The sequence below is a fragment of the Pelodiscus sinensis genome, chromosome 12, assembly GCF_049634645.1.
Source record: "Pelodiscus sinensis isolate JC-2024 chromosome 12, ASM4963464v1, whole genome shotgun sequence".
NCBI lineage: Eukaryota > Metazoa > Chordata > Testudines > Trionychidae > Pelodiscus > Pelodiscus sinensis.
In genome coordinates, this window is record NC_134722.1 from 36,816,718 (window position 1) to 36,832,220 (window position 15,503).

At 47.3% G+C, this 15,503-nt stretch overlaps 1 long non-coding RNA gene across 2 annotated transcripts; it reads left to right on the forward strand.

The window, feature by feature from the left end:
* Positions 1–6,658: 6,658 nt before the first annotated feature.
* LOC142831085 (uncharacterized) lies at positions 6,659–13,759 on the forward strand. 2 transcript variants are annotated; one of them, XR_012906750.1, is made up of 4 exons: positions 6,659–6,827; positions 8,419–9,045; positions 9,158–10,611; positions 13,150–13,759. It is a non-coding gene; the product is annotated as an uncharacterized LOC142831085 (long non-coding RNA). The 2 variants fall into 2 exon arrangements; XR_012906749.1 differs by having other exon boundaries at positions 6,659–9,045.
* The last annotated feature ends 1,744 nt before the right edge of the window (positions 13,760–15,503 follow it).

Below are 15,503 nucleotides of genomic sequence, written 5' to 3' on the forward strand. Positions count from 1 at the left end.
GACAGTTTTATTTTTCTCTTCGCTCCAGTCATGAATAGAATAGTTTTAGTGAGACTTAGGGATTTACACACACATACACACACACACACGCACGCACGCACACGTGCGACAACCACCAACACTGCCTCCCCTCCCTGGGGGAAGCTCACATCATGACTAGGGTCAGTATTTGCCAGTCCTCTCTCAGCTGCGCCTAAGAAAGCTGGGCAATTTCCCTCTGGAAGCATCTCTTGGAGCTTGCCACGAGACCATTCTCTGACCCAGGCCAGGGACATCCCCCGCCCCAGTACTTTGGCCTGATTCAACCTAAGTTTTGAACATAACACAGGCTCCACAGCTCAGGGGATTCGATGGTCTCTACTTTAAATCCAACAAAACTCAATGGCAAATCAGCCATTACTGTCTGAGGGTATGTCTACATTACAGAGTTTGGTCGGAAAAATGGCTGTTTTTCTGACAAAACTTGAGGAACTTCCATACCGCAATTGCATTCTTCCACAAGGAAATCAAAAGAACAGAGAGGGTTTTTCCAGCATTGGTAATCCTCATGCTATAAGGAAGAAGCCTTTTTGTGAAAGAGCTCTTTCACAAAAAATCCTGTGTGGACAGGGAAGAGGGAGTTCTTTCGGAAGAAGAGGAAAGAGAAAAAAGCACAGGTGCCTTCATGGCCAGTCCATCCCTAGCAATCACAGCTTACATGCAAGAGAGTGTCCATTCAGTCTGGATGCTCCCTATCGAAAAAGAAGATTGGTTTTTCGATGCACTTTCACAGTGTGGATGCTCTCTTTCAGAAGAAGTTTTTTTGGAAGATCTCTTCTGAAAAAAGCTTCTTCCGAAAGAAGCCTGTAGTCTAGACGTAGCCTGACAGATCCTCGCTACAGGTTATATAGCTTTTCAAATTACGTGGATAGGGGGCTTGATCCTTATAAGTACACAGAAGGAGAAGCAAAGAACTCTAATTTAGGGTACGTCTACACTGCAATGCTATTTTGGGATACCGGAGTATCTTGAAATAGCTATCCCGTGACTTCACAGCAAGCCCATTATTTCAGGCTCACTATTCCAAAGTCCCTGTAAACCTCATTCTACGAGGAGTAAGGGACATTTTGGAATAGCACTTTATTTCGAAATTTGGCACTGTGTAGACGCACCAAATGACAAAAGAAGCTATTTTGAAATAGCATCAAAATAAGATACGCAATTTGCGTAGCTCAAATTCTTCAGATGAAGAAGTAGCTTGCGCCCACGAAAGCTCATGATACCATCTACCATCTGGCCCATTGTTTCAAATAGTCCTCTAAGCTCCTAGCACAGAGGTGGCCAATCCGCTGCTCTCAAGCCGCATGTGGCTCTTTGCTTAAAGAAATGTGGCTCTTGTTAGTTCTGAGCCGCATGCCCGGACTGCTCACAGCCAGCCGCTCTGTACACGCGCCCCAGCATCTGGAGGGAGAAGGACCCAGGCATTGGGTTAGAGCGGGGGTGGTGGGAGGCTGGGGGTGCCTAGCTCTGAGGGAGAGGAGAAGGATTGGGTTAGAACGGGGGGGGGGGGGGAGGAGGGCTGGGGGTGCCTGGCTCTGAGGGAGAGGAGATGGATTGGGTTAGAACGGGGGGGGGGGGGGAGGAGGGCTGGGGGTGCCTGGCTCTGGGGGAGAGCTGGGGCATTGGGTTAGAGCAAGGGGGCTGAAGCATCTTAAACTCAAAGTCTTCATGGATGCAGAATAAGGAAGCCAACACAGATGTCATATTTAAATTCCAGGGCAAAAAAAAAAAAAAAGAATCAGCATGTATCTGGTTTACACTGTATTTCTTTAAAGAAAATTCAAAGGCTATTGTTTGCCAGGCTGAAGCAATTATTCTGAGATATGAGTCTCTCCCTTATTGTTTTTCAACCTCTCATATTTTGCAGTCTGGGACAGACCTGAATTTTTTAAAACTATAAAAAAGCCATAATCTTCATGAGTAAAAAAATGAGGAAACCATGCCAGAGATCAACAAGCTGGAGTGAAACAGGCACTTCAGATTGTGCTAATTTACTTCTCAGTTCAATTTAATTTTAGAAAACTCACCGGACATAGTAGGGCAGAAGTGTTAATTTTAAAATACTTGCTTTTTTTTAAAGCAAGGGGATTAAAAAGGGGATGCCTTTTTTTTTTTTAGTTTGGGAATATTACTGTATTTTTAAAGGGTTGGGTTTTTTTAAGTTAATGTTTGTTCCTTGTCAAGTTCTCTGAAGATCTATGGACTGGCTGTGAATTTTTTAAGTGACTCGAGACTTTTTTTATTGTTTTTTGTCTGAAATGTCCTGTAATGTTATTTTTATCACTACATTTTGTGTACTATATCTATATATCTATAGATATATAAAAATAAATACATAATATGTGTCGCTTCACACTCTATCCACAGCTATTCTGGCTCTTCGTCTCCTGTCCTAGCAGTTCCCAGGACTCACATTAGTCACATCTCTCCCCAGAGGCATTTACATACCACCTCACAATAATACATACCCATTAGAATGTTTAATACAATGAACTCCTAAAAACTTAAATGAGGTAATGAGGTTTAATTAGTTCACTACATTTTGTCCAGGATATTGCAGGAAATGGCCATTCCTGTCACACCCTGTACCTCCTTGCAACAAATGCATGTCAGAGACAGGAGCTGAACTACAGAGACTCACAGTTCAGCTGTGTGTAGCTAGAGCTTTAGAACTGCTCTGTGGCATCGTCCCTTACTCAGATAGGCACTGATTAGTGTGTTTGTTTCAGAGGGCCCTGCAGCCACTTGCTTTGAAAACCAATAATACTTGCACAAAGAAAGTGATGTCCTTCAGTGTCACATCAATATTTTGTTTGTAGCTTAGTGGGGGTGTCACGTGAGCTGGCTGGCTGAAATACATTTTTGAAAGATTGGAGGCTCTCTTATTTGCAAAGCTGAATTAAAGCAGTCGACAGCTGATTAGTAAATCAGCTCGATCTTCATGCACTAGTTTATGTAGCAGTAGGGATCGATATTCCCCAAACACAGACATTAGTGCAGCTCAGGCTTTGCCACGGAGTGTCTATATGGCTCCATAAAGCAGCAGACAGGCTATAATGCTGTCTGACTGCCTTTTACTCACTGTCCATTCTATAGTAGAATGTACTAGGCCTAGATGCTGCAAAGATACCACAGCCTATTCCAAACACAAAGGTTTTTTTCTAACTGGTGCAGGCTACACCCTTCTGTTGTCTGCACACACTATGACCCTAAGGCAGTGGTCACCAACCAGTAGATCAGGATCTACCAGTAGATCTTGGAGCCCCTGACAGGGGATCCTGACTAGTTTGGCTAGGAAGCTATCCAGTACTAGCACTTCAGTTGCTCCTCCCCCCACTGTCATGCTGCTCCTGCCCTCTGCCTTGGAGCTGCCCCCCGGGAGCCTCCTGCTTGCTGTGCAGAGTGTGGGTGTGGGTGAGGGGGGGGGCTGATGTCAGGGTTTCTCTCCTCCCCCCACTTGTGTACCCCATCTCCACACAGAGAGAAGGGGATGGAGGGAGCTTGGTAACGCAAATCTCTGTCACTCTCACACAGTGGAAACAAAATACAGGACTATGTAGCACTTTAAAGACTAACAAGATGGTTTATTAGGAGATGAGCTGTCGTGGGCCAGATCCATTTTGTTTCAGCTACACCAGACTAACACGGCTACATTTCTATCACTATTCTTCTCACAAACACACACTGTCCTTCCCTCTTATCTCCCGACGCAACACCTACATGGGGGGTTGTTACTACTTTTACTGCTTGCAAAGTGGGTTATTTTGGGGTTTTGACTGGTCTGTGCATTTCATCACTTTCATTTCTCTCTCATGCTTAAATTTAATTCTTTGAGCAGTGAGTTCTAAAATGCCTAACCTGCCATGTCTGGAGTAATTATCCCTGTGGTGATTGTGCTCCTGGAGGCTGGAGGCTTTCTTATTTGCAAAGCTGAATTAAAGTAATGTCCCTGCAGCCCCTGAGAGGTCAGAGCAGGGGTCTCCACATGCTGTCCTTGCCTGCAGACACCACTCCTGCAGCTCCCATTGATCAACAACAGGGAACTGTGACCAGTAGAACCTGTGGGTTGGTGCCTGTAGATGAGGTGCAGCACATGGAGCCATTGCTGTACATGCCAGCTGTTTGTGGGAGTGGCACAGGGCCAGGGCAGGAGTAAGCCTGCCTTGACTCTACTGCTCTATCTGTGGGGCAGCTGTCTGGTTATTCCCAGGGTGGTTGGGACTTGAACCCACAACCCTGCTCTTCTCAGGTGAATGCCTTAGTCTCGTTTCTACTCAAAGACCCAAACCACCTTCCTACTTTCAGAGGGTCCCTTATCCTGTGCTGGCTGTTTGGTTGCTCCCAGGGTGGGGCTTGGGCTGATGGGGGGCAGGACTCAAGCACACCGCCCTGTGTTCCCCAGGCAGTAGGCCCTATCCCCAACCACTCCAGAACCCACCCCACTTCCAGTGGATCCCTTATCCTGCCTTGCTCATGTGTGGGACAGCTCTCCGTGGAGCAGCCTGTGCATGCTATCCTGCTACTCCCAGGGTGGGTAGGACTTGCACTTCCAGGCCAATCCCTCTCCCCTAAGTCACTCTAGAGCTGCACCACCCTGCCCCCCTCACTTCCTTCAGCATGTCCCTTATCCTGCCTTCCTAATGTGAGGGCTGCAGGACTAAGCCCCCACCCCTGTGCTCCCCAGGAAAATGGCTATTGCCCAGACCACCCTCCTACCTTAAGAGGGTAGCTTGTCCTGTGTTAGCTGTCTGGTCACTCCCAGAGTGGTGAGACTTGAGCTAGCGAGGTGGCAGGACTCTTAGTATCCCATTCTGTGCTCCCCCAGCAAATGCCCTATCATTCAATCCACTCCACAACCCACCTCACTTAACCTCTCCACTGTCAGTGGGTCCCTTATCCTGCCTTCCTATCACAGGAGCCAGCTCCATCCCTGGAACAGCTGTCTGGCTGTTCCCAGGATGAACAGAAGGACTCGAGCCTCCAACCCTGTGCTCCCAAGACAAATGCCCTATCCCCTTCCAGAACCTACCCCACCTCCCTACTTTCTGGGTGTCCCCTCCCATACTCTCAACCCCCTACCCCTGCCTGGTGAAAGTGAATGAGATTTGGGGAAGAAGGGGAATGGAGTGAGTAGGGTGAGGCCTTGGCGAAGGGGTGGAGCAGGGGCAGGGCCTCAGAGAAGTGGGGAAAAGAAGTATTTGGGTTTGAGGTAGAGCTTACACTGCACTTACACTGAAAAAGTGATCTTGTGATTAAAAAGATTGGAGACCACTGCCATAAGGAAATCTGCTTGGGGTGCCTTAGGATGTTTCCAAATTATGTCTGGATTTCCCAGGCAATAACCTCCATTTTGGTCTGCTCCTCTCTGGCCAGGCAGATTTTTAAAATATTTACTGCTCTGGATTTTCCCGCTGCTGGGAGGGAGAAGGGGAAGGGGGAGGAGCGCCACAACTGGAGATGCAGCCTTGCCACCAAATATCCTCTCCAGCTTCCCCTACCTTCAGCAGGGTCCTCTTTTTGGGAACCTGAAATATGGTACCTCTAGGTTAGGGGTCTGTTCAACGGAGGTGTAGTGTTTGGGCTCTGAGTCCCTCCCACCTCGCAGGGTGCTAGGACCAGGGCTCCCGTCCAAATGCAAACATCTGCACCTCAATTAAATAGCTCTTAGCCTGAGCCCTGGAAGCCCAAGTCAGGAGGTGCAGACCAGCCACTCGTGTCTAACTGCAGTGTAGTCATAGTCTCTGAGGGCTCATCTAGACTACAGGGAATGGTCGAAAGAAGATATGCAAATTCTGCAGGAATTCGCATATCTTTTTCCAATCGCACTTTCAAAAGTGGAGCTTTCAAAAGTGAAAGTAATTAAGATGCAGCTTTTTCAGCGTAAAAAAGCTGCGTAAACTTTTGAAAAGCTGCATAAACCTCCTTTTTTGAGGAAAAGCGGCTTTTTGAGTAAAGGGGTGGTTTGCCGAAAAAGCCACATCTTAATTACTTTCACTTTTGAAAGCAGAGCTTTCAAAAGTGCGATTGGAAGAAGATATGCATCTCTGTTCCGTGTAGTCTAGATACGTCCTGAGGTATGTGCTGAGTTTTTTCCTCTTAGCAGCTCTGGGAAAGAGGAGTGGAGGACATTTGGACCTCTCAGCCTCAAGCCAACTATGATTTCTCTGCCTGAGGTCACATCAGTGTATGAGATCATTGTTGCATAAAAAAAGCCTCCGCCTGAGTTTACTTGATTTTACACATGCATTTTCTGAGGATAAACTAACACTAAGGTCTAAGATTTTAAACTACAACTCATTTTAGTATTTGTCAAACCTTGCAACTTGCTGTAATCTTTGTAAAACTTTGTAATCTTTGTAACTCTCAGAAACTTACTGTAAGCTGCAACTTTGTAATCTTTGTAACTCTCAGCCACCTTGCTTGTAACTTGCTCTAAACTGCATTCTCCCCTGAGTGATGTGTGTGTGTGTGTGTGTTTGTGTTTGTGTTTGAAGCTGCAAGGCTAAGGCTGGAGCACATGGTGATGAGTCATCAGAGACTGCTGCTTTGCTGGATAAAGGGAAGTCTGGGCATGCTCCCTGGTGATGAGGTGGATGAGTCACAGGGGCCATACAAACAAAATATAAAGGAGAGGGAGTACATGTAAGACTCTCTCTCTTTCTTCCCTTCCTCCTGAGAAACTCCTCTCTACAGCAAGTCTCTTTCCTGACCAGCTCCCCAGCCACGATGAGCAGACAGACCCTCCAGAATCTACATACCTAGGCTCCTTCTGCAACCCATATGCCTGTGTAAGTGTGTGAGTGCCTGAGGGCAGGAATGAATAGCTGTTTCTAGATTGGCCAGTTTTTCCGGAAAAGCGGCTGATTTTGCCAGCTGTCTACACTGCTTGCCAGCTGTCTACACTGGCTGCTTGAATTTCCGCAAAAGCAGTGCTTTTTGCAGAAATACTATGCTGCTCCCGTTTGGGCAAAAGTCCCTTTTGCGCAAAAGGGCCAGTGTAGACAGCTGAGATTTGTTTTGTGCAAAAGTGCATCTAGATTGGCCACGGACGCTTTTCCGCAAAAAGTGCTTTTGCGGAAAAGCGTCCGTGCCAATCTAGACGCTCTTTTCCGTTAAAAGCATTTCTGGAAAATCATGCCAGTCTAGACGTAGCCAATGTGTGTGTATGAATGAATGAATGAATGAATGAATGGAGGGGTATGTGTGCTTGTTTGATTGTGTGTGTGAGAGAGAGATAGCTGGTTCCCTCTTTAGTTAAAACCTTTGATGACAGCTCTATCCCCTTCAGTTTAAACCTTTGGTGGCAACTCTATCCTCTTTAGTTTAACCTTGTAGTGCAAATAGTGGAGTGTTAATTCCTCAAGCAATAAACTCATGCTAGTGTAACCCTGGGTGGTCTTCAGTGGGAATTTTTGGGGTAACAATCATATCAGTATCTGATGATGTTCTGCTTTTCAGTTACACAACTAGTAACACTATTTTCTCCTGAGGTTGAAATTTGTATCTGTGCATGTTTTGAGAGTATGCAGGGAAATGACCCAACTGTACTTTCTATGCAGGTAGCCAGCTGCAAGGTATGCGACTATGACTGTCTTCCATAATGACTTTGCATTTTGTTCCTTAAGGATCATGAAATCATAGATTAGTCTCAAGGAACCAGGTCACTTGGTCTACGCTTGCAGCATTACTTTGGAATGAGCTATTTCAGAATTAAAACTTCGAAATAGCTTATTTGGAAACAGTGCATCTACACTGCAAATGCCCATCAAAACAGCACTGAGCCATTTCAGAAGTGTCCACACTGGTTAGAGCCTGAAATGCATTTTACAGCCCCTTGGAAGCACTTCAGGCAGGGCATCAGGACAGCAGTGACTTACTGGAGCCTGCATCTGAGGCTCGTGCTTAAAGGAACCTCCCCTGTATAGCCATGTCTCAGGCTCTTCTCCTTTGCCCATTCCACTGCCTGCTGTGATTGCCCTTGCAGACACCACAGCACTTCTGCTATGGAGCTGGACCTGCCTCTAAGCACTCGATGGCTCCTAGACCTCATGCCACACTTCCTGGTCCAGTTACTGCAGGCTGCCCTTGTGGCTTTGCAGGAGGAGGACCCCCAGCTCATTGTGGGGCACCTCTTCTCTCTCCACACACTGCTCATGTAGCATGATCCCACCCACCCTTCCCTGCACACTGTGCACTGCTGCTTCTGGTGACTGGACACCAACTCTGACTAGTGGGACCAGATCGTCATGGAGGGGTGGGATGACCTGCAGTGGTTCCAGAACTTCCACATGTAGAAGGACACCTTCCTGGAGCTGTGTGAGTGGCTCGCCCTGCCCTCGGGGATGGGATACCCACATGCAACTCACCGTTTCCCTCCAGAGGCGGGTCGTCATTGCTATCTGAAAGCTCACCACGCTGGACTGCTACAAATCTATTGGGAACCAGTACGGCGAGGGAAATCGACCGATGGGGCTGCGGTCATGCAGATATGGTGCTCTGGTGCTATCATCTTAGAAGGGTGGTGAACTGCTAGAATGGGGTTCCCTAGGGAGGTAGGGGGAGTGGTGGAAGTTCCCTTCCTGGAAGGTTTTTCAGTCCTGCCCTATTGAGGGATGGGGTTCATTGGGGTTGGGCCTGGTGTGGGGGGTGGGCGGCTGGGCTTGGGGAATTCCTGGGGGCCCTGCCAACTCTGTGATTCTGTTTGTCTCCTTCTACAGGTGGTGCAGGCCACCAACACTGTCCTGCTGTGCAGGGTCATCATCCTGGGCAATGCAGAACCCGCTCCCTCCCCCCCCCCCCCCCCGCACCAGGTCACTGGCTTTGCTGACATGGGCTGCCCCAGCTGCGGGGGGGGGGGGGGGGGAAGAAAAGGAAGGGTGTGGCTATTGACAGCACCCAAGACCTCATCCAGCCCCCGTCCACCAGACAGCATGATATCTGTGCTGGCCACCTCCTCCTCAGCATCATCCTCCTACCCTGCCATGCCCTCTGGGAATCAGACAACAGGTGTGACCAGGCTGGAGACAACGACGAGGGGAGGGGAGGTGAATGGGTGAAGAAGCGGGAGGTCTCGGGGGCCATTCCTGACTGAAAGCTTTTTTCTCTGTTCTTGGCACAGGCTGGAGGAATTCCTTTATTTTCATTTTGACCTGGTCCAGAGTGCAGCTGTGCCCTCTCTTGACCAGGCTATTGGACATCCAGCCGGAGACATCAGCATTTCGCCATCTGATGCGGAGATCCTGGATGTTGGCGTGTTCTCCCCAATGAGATCCAGGCTCTCTGCGTCAATCCATGAGGGCACCCTCTATGGTGGCTGCCTGCTTCCTTGCAGCCGTGTGGGGCTTGGTGGGAGCACAAGGATCTGCCATGGCAGCAGCGATAGCTGTCAGGGATCTGCTGTGCGTCACGTTGCAAGCTGGGCCTGCTGTACGCCACCAGCCCTTTCCCCTGTGGCTGCAGCTTTAAGGGCCGCAGGGGAAGGGGAACTATAGAGTTCTGATGAATGTGGACAGAGTGGCTACCAGCGCACCTATGGGAAGCCCTGGAGGCCACTTATTATGAAATAACTTCAGCTTCCCTGTCTACATGCAGCCTGTTTCGAAATAGCTATTTCAGAATAGGCATTATTCCTCGTACAATGAGGGTTACGGAATGCAGAATAAGAAGCCCGTTATTTTGAAATTATTTCAAAGTAACAGGTTGGGTGTGTAGACACTCACTTTGCTATTTCAAAATAACGCTGCTGGGTAGACGTGCCCTTAATGTCTTCCTCACTGGCACTGGTTATTTTAGCCAGCATTTTCTTCCTCAGCTTTGGAGACAGAGTTATTTGTAATTACTCCATTACCTCATTTCACTCATCTATCTCTACTTGACCCCCACCTTGGGCTATGTCCAGACTCAGGGTTTTTTTCGAAAAAAGTAGCCTTTTTTCGAAAAAACCTCACCTGCGTCTAGACTGCAGCCGCGTTCTTTCGAAATTAAATCGAAAGAATGCGGCTTTTCTTTCGATGGCGGTAAACCTCAATTTACGAGGAAGAACGCCTTCTTTCGAAAGTTCCTCTTTCGAAAGAAGGCGTTCTTGAATGTAAATAGGGCTTCTTCGAAAGAGAGCATCCAGACTCACTGGATGCTTTCTTTCGAAAAAGCAAGCCGCTTTTTCGAAAGTTCAACGTGCAGTCTAGATGCTCTCTTTCGAAAGAGGCTCTTTCAAAAGTATCTTTCGAAAGAGCCTCTTTCGAAAGAGGCTTGCAGTCTAGACATAGCCTTGAGGTCCTTATACTCTCCACATTAAAAAAAAAAATCCACATGGGTCAATTCAAATAAAGTTTCAAGATTCCACTTTTTAAAAAATGAGCCATTTGTTATGGGCAAATTTTCTAGCAAGCGTGAGATTTGCTTTGGAAAAAACCCTACTAACTCACCTTTTTACACATTGTTAAGGTCAAGGCTACAAATAGAAAGCAAACTGCCAGCTTGTGTGTGCAACTCCAACTGATCATCATCAAGCTTTTCTAAGCATTTCCAGGAAGTGATGGCCAGCAGATCTTCACACTGTCATGGGATGCAAACGTAAGCAACTGATGGTGAAATGAAAGCTTCTCCTTCTTCACCCCATTTTAATAGCTCTGTTTCATATTAAAGCAGCAATTTGCAAAATTTAAGTAGCATCTCCCTTTGAGTTATAATTTTTGGGGGGGTTGTCCCATCCAAGACAAAAAAAGACACATGCAAAGATATGCTGGATAGCATGCTCATAAACATAACAGACAGTTACCTACAGCTGTAAGTTACAAGTACAGGCGATTAATTAGCCCCGCCCATTCAGAGGCTCAGGGCTCCATCCACTATGGTTTATTAGCTGATGAGCTTTCATGGGCCAGACCCACTTCCTCAGATCAATATGTGGAAGAAAATCGGCACAACCATATATACCAAAGTGATATAATAAAAAAAAGTGAACACATGTGAAATTGACAAATCAAATTTTAGAACAGAAAGGGGGTGAGGGAGGAAGGTAAGTTTCTGTGAAGTAGTGATATAGGGGTGATAATTGGGGAAGCTATCTTTGTAATGGGTGAGATAATTAGAGTCTTTGTTTAAACCCATACATAAAGTGTCAAATTTAAGCATGAATGACAATTCTGAAGCTTCTGGTTGAAGTCTGGAGTTAAAGTCTCTTTGAAGCAATATGCATGTTTTAAGGCCATTAAGTGAATGATCAGTCTGGCTGAAATGGCAGGCAACAGCTTTCTCTCTGTGAGAGAGTCTTATGTCTGTTTTGTGTGCATTGATTCTTTGGCGAAGTGTCTGAGACGTTTGTCCAATGTACATAGCAGATGGACACTTTAGGCACATGATGGCATAAATTATATTTCTGGATGAACAGGAAGCTATCTCCAAGATACTACTGACTTCCTGAGAAAACCACAAAACATCAATAACCTCCCTGATAATGCCATCTTTGCTACCATCGATGTAGAAGCTCTCTACACCAATATTCCACATGAAGACGGATTACAAGCAATTAGAAACACTATTCCAGAGGATACCACTGCCATTCTGGTAGCAGACCTGTGTAACTCTGTTCTCACCCACAATTATTTCCAATTTGGTGACAACTTATACCTCCAGATCAGCGGCATAGACTTCAACGAGAAGCTTCAGAATTGTCATTCATGCTTAAATTTGACTCTTTATGTATGAGTTTAAACAAACACTAATTATCTCACCCACTACAAAGATAGCTTCTCCAATTATCATCCCTAATGTCATTACCTCACAGAAACTTACCTTCCCCCCTTACCCCCTCTCTGTTCTAAAATTTGATTTGTCAATTTCACATGCGTTCACTTTTTTTTTATTTTATCACTTTGGTATATATGGTTGTGCCGATTTTCTTCCACATATTGATCTGAGGAAGTGGGTCTGGCCCATGAAAGCTCATCACCTAACAAACCATCTTGTTAGTCTTTAAAGTGCTACATAGTTCTGTCTTTTGTTTCAGCTTGTACTGAAGAGTTTACTCTAAGGAAAAGGTAGGTGCTAATATTAGCCTTAACCTTACACAACTAGAGGAACAGAGTATGAGATGGATAAAGAGCAGCAGAAATGGCAATTCATTAAAAAACAATGTTTTGTTTTAGGAAAGAACAGCATTAGCAATCGTCTGCCACTTGGCATGTTAGAGACAGGCCTTGAGTACATTAACCGTAACCAATAGGCAGGAGAAAGGCCTATTAAGATCCCATGATCTCTCAGATGAGCAGAATTATTTCTTCAAGCTCTATATCCCAGAGCAATAGATCTCAAACTTCATTGCACCACATCCCGCTTCTGAGCAAAAAATACCACATGACCCTGGGCAGGAAGTGGGGAGACAGAACCCAAGCCCCATGGTCTCATGATAAAGCATGAGGCTTCAGCTTGAGCCCTGGGAAAGCTAGTGGTCAATTTTCCCAGTTAAGGTTTTGCATAGAACAAGGCATTTAACACCTTGAAACTATTTGGATAGTTTTCTGTTCAAGCCTGTCTCTCACTTCCTGACATGGAGAGTGTCAAGTCTAGTTATACCAGTTTGTGAGTACAATGTTCTGTGTTTGCCCCCAGAATTCCTTATGAATGATGCTGCATTCAGGGACTACTGCACCAACTCCAGCTCTGTCCTGCTCAGTCCCATTTACTCAGTGTGATCAGAACCAGGGGGGTCAGAAAAAGGAAGTTTTTCTTCACTCAGCACACAGTCAACCTGTGGAACTCCTTGCCAGAAGATGCGGTGAAGGCTAGAACTTTAACAGGGTTCAAAAAAAAGCTAGATAGATTCATAGATCCTAACCGGGATGTGGTGCAATGGCTATTAGCTAGGATTGGTAGAAATGGTATCCCTGGCCTCTGTTTCTCTGGAGTTGGGTGGCAGAGGAGGGATCGCATGGTGGTATTGGCCACGGTCAGCAGACAGGATACTGGGCCTTATGTCTGACCCACTATGGTTGTTCTGATGTTCTAGAATCCTCTGACCAACAAACTGCAATAGCAGCTGTGGCTTTAAGTAGGGCTTAGGCCTCCTGTCTAACTACTTCCTTCTAATAGACCCTCTATTCCCTTCTTCAGATCCCCCTGATCTTGCTGTGGTGGCTTCCCTGGAGCTGTGCTGAGTGTGGAGAAGATGCTGAAGCCCCTCTCCCCTTGAGTCTCTCTAGATCCTGCCCTTCCCGCTGCAGCAGAGTTGTACCGAATCTACTGCTCTCAGGGTTTCTGCAGCCCCGGGCATTGCAGCTGTTTGGTTAGATTACACCACCCAGACTGCTATTTGAATAAAACCGTCTCTTTATCTTTTCTTCACATACGTTGCCGCTGATGTTGGAATTATCAGTTGCAGAGTGGTCAGCACCTCAGTACAAAATAATGTGACTCAAGTAAGATAGTAAACAGCAAATATCTGGTAGAGTACAGGAAGCAGAAGTCTGACTTGCGTAGGTGTCCCTGGGCCAGGTTTTATTTCTGATGATAGGAATGCATTTTGAATACAGCGCTGCAGTGTGGGTACGTCTATGCAAATAAAGGGAGCATTACATGTGGGGGGAGGGAGAACATTTTATACTTGCAAAGTTTTACTCAAGTGAGTGGTCACAATCACAATACTGCCCTTTAAGACAGTGGCAGAGAGAGGAGGTGACTTGCCCACAGCTCCAGAAAGTTAATAACACAGCTGGACTCAGAACACTCCACTCAATTCTTTTAATCATTTCACTTATCATGCGCTCCAGGAACATGGAATTGTGCAAGCTACATAACATTGGGAAGGCCAGGATTATTTCAACTCCACGTTGTTATTTCCAGTTGTACAGCCACACCTGACGCCAATATTTGATAAAGCAGTTCTTAGAAATATAAGTCAAAATGTTCTAATTTACTCAACATGGCTAGGTTTAAAAACACAGTACCTAGAGCAAGATTCAGACTATAGCCAACATACAGGCAGTCTCCGACTTACGCGGATCCGACTTATGTCGGATCCACACTTACGAACGGGGCTTTTCTCGCCCCGGAGCTAACAGGCGGCGGGTCGCCACCCGTGTCCTCCGGGGCGAGAAAAGCTTCTCCCGGTCCCCCTGGTCTGCTGGGGGGGTCCAGCAAAGCCGTGGACCCCCCCAGCAGACCAGGGACACCCGAGCAAAGCCGCCGCCTGGGCGGCTTTGCTCGTTTGCCCGGGAGCAAAGCCGCCCACGGCTGACCAGGGAGACCAGGGAGATGGGGAGCAAAGCCTTGGAGCACGCCAGCAGTGGGACAGCCGCGGCGCGCCTGGACTGTCCCGCTGCCCGCATGCTCTGCGGCTTTGCTCCGCGTCTCCCAGGTCAGCAGACCAGGGAGACGGAGCAAAGCCGTGGAGGACTTGGGCGGTCCTGCCACCCCTGTCTCCCTGGTCTGCTGGGGGGTGAGGGTGCAGCTAGTGCCCCCCCCCCCAGCAGACCAGGCTTTTCTTGCCTACCCCTGGGGTAGAGCAGCTGGGGGCTGCCGGGTTGCTCCAGTAGCACCGAGGAGCCGTGCTACTGGAGCAACCCAGCAGCACCCCAGCTGCTCTGCCCCAGGCGTCCCCAAGTCAGCCGCTGCTGAAACTGACCAGCGGCTGACTACAGGAAGGCTGAGGCAGAGTTGCTCTGCCCCAGGCTTCCTGGAATCAGCCGCTGATCAGTTGCAGCAGCAGCTGACTTGGGGACGCCTGGGTTTCTTAAGTTGAATCTGTATGTAAGTCAGAACTGGCATCCAGATTCAGCCGCGGTTGAAACTGATCAGTTTCAGCAGCGGCTGACGCCAGTTCCGACTTACATACAGATTCAACTTAAGAACAAACCTACAGTCCCTATCTTGTACGTAACCCGGGGACTGCCTGTATTCCAATAAAGCTGAACACAACAGATGGGGAAAAAAGGCAACCCCATCCAAAGTCGTGCATAAGCTCTTCCTGAAAGAAGGTAAAAAACTTACTAAAGAAAAATCAATATGTTTTTAGATTTCCCCATGGGAAAGATTAATACATATTTTTAACTGCAGCTTTAAACACAAGGAATGAAAGGTAAGCAGGGAATGGGTGCTACCCACCAACATGCAGAGTGAACAAAGAATCCAAGCAATGTGGATTTGGAACACGGAGAGCCATTTCTAAAAGCCTGTCATGGGGACCACTCACTGCATATGGTGCCTCCTCCTTGCGCCTGTGGGGATTAGCTCTTGCCAGGCACTACCCTCCTCTGGCATGTCTCTGTCCTGTAGCTCTTTCACCGGAAGTCCCTTCTCACCCCTTGGAGCAGCAGCCTCCTGTTTGCAGCTTGGCCCTGCACATAGGCCTCTGACGTCCTCCCACTTTTAGGGAAATTGCAGTTAGGGTTGCCAACTCTCCGGAAGTGGATGGACCAGACACCATTGTTGCAAAATGGCCTCCCTTCTGGAGAGCTGACAAGCTAATT